This window comes from Accipiter gentilis, unplaced genomic scaffold (assembly GCF_929443795.1).
Source record: "Accipiter gentilis unplaced genomic scaffold, bAccGen1.1, whole genome shotgun sequence".
NCBI lineage: Eukaryota > Metazoa > Chordata > Aves > Accipitriformes > Accipitridae > Astur > Astur gentilis.
The window spans coordinates 38,351-39,786 of NW_026060790.1; the positions used below are offsets into that span (position 1 = coordinate 38,351).

Genomic DNA, 1,436 nt, shown 5'->3' on the forward strand with positions numbered 1-1,436 from the left:
AAGATGAAGCGCGTGGACAGGCGTTGTCCTAGACCACTGGAAAGAGTGGCTGTCCTGCCACTCTCCGGAGGCTGCCGGGTCCTCCTCCAGCTGAGGTGTCTCCTTTCCTGTTAGACCTCAGGAAGAGGAGATACCCCAGCCTGCAGAGCATCCTAGGGCTGGGGCTCCAGCGTTGTCTCTGCCTGAGCAGAGTCCTCGCTGGGAACTGAGTGTGACCTCATCCGTGCCCTTGTCATCTGTAAACTCAGCCGTGGTAGGTTAAACCTCGACTTCAGCCTTCCTCGTCCCAGGATGAGGAGTGTCTGAGTTGCCAGGGAGGAGACCAAGGGGCTGGTGTCTTTGCTTGGGCCTTGAAGGACTGTGGGGACAAAGCAGCAGAGGTGAGGTGACAGCCCCATATCCCTTCTAGGCAGGGCACATTGCACCTCACGATTCCCAGGGCCAGGAGGGAACCAGGGGGCAGATGGCTCAGCTGGAAGCTGCTGGTTAGGAATACGCCCCTCCCGAAACACCCCTCTTCCCACAGATGTGCTGGGAGCAGAGCCCCCCTTGCCCAGGCTGGGGGGGGAGCTCCATGCCAAGGTCCTTCCTCCTCCCCGCTGCCCTCACTCACTCTCTCTGATGTACTTGTGCTCGTTCTTGTGCTCATCCACATCCCGTCCAAGGAGTCCTGGGGGGACACAGCATGTCAGGGACCCACTGGCCATCAGGGACCCACCAGCCAGCCTGTCTGGCCACACAGCTCCCTGGGGAGGGCTGACCCCAGGGTGCAGCATCGGGGAGGGGATGGATGAGCCTCCTGCCAGCCCTACCTGTACAGGCAGGAGTGGGAGAGAGTGAAGGGGTGCCCCACAGGTCCTGCACTGGGACACAGGGACCCTGGCAGAGAAAGGGACCCTGGGGCTAGGGGCTCACCGATGAACCTGACAGCCTCCAGCCGCAGGGACTCCTGCGGGCTCCGCAGGTAGGTCTGGCTCTTCCACAGGTAGTACGTGGCCCTGCTCCTCTTCCTGGCCAGCTGGAGAGAAGGGTGCAGAGTTGGCACAGAGATGGCCCCCCCGTTGGGCCATCCCTCCACCAAGGACCACCCTTCTTCTCCCCAGCAGGACATTCCCAGCTCTCCGCTCTCCGCATTGGGGTTTGGAGGGAGCAGAGGGCTCCCAGGCAATGCTAGGGTGCCATCCTGGTGGCGGGGTCCCCTTTGGGACCCCGGAGGTGAGGACAGCCTGGAGCAGAGCCTGTTCCAGGAGGGTGCATGCAGCTGTGGGGACACTGCCCTTGGTCCCCTCTGCTGGGCACGGGCAGGGCTTACCCAGGGCAGATCCCAGGGGTGTTCAGGCTATGCTTACCAAGCACTCGCAGATCCTCCATGCCTGCGCCGTCTCGGCCGGTCGCACCAGCTGCCTCCACTTCAGGAACTGGCCAGCGCTGCGGAG

General features: G+C 63.0%; 1 long non-coding RNA gene across 1 annotated transcript; it reads right to left on the reverse strand.

Moving 5' to 3' along the window:
• Nucleotides 1-270: 270 nt before the first annotated feature.
• Nucleotides 271-1,436, reverse strand: LOC126036687 (uncharacterized). Its single transcript, XR_007505230.1, has 4 exons — nt 1,350-1,436; nt 916-1,018; nt 614-670; nt 271-358 (listed from the first exon to the last, which is right to left on the reverse strand). It is a non-coding gene; the product is annotated as an uncharacterized LOC126036687 (long non-coding RNA).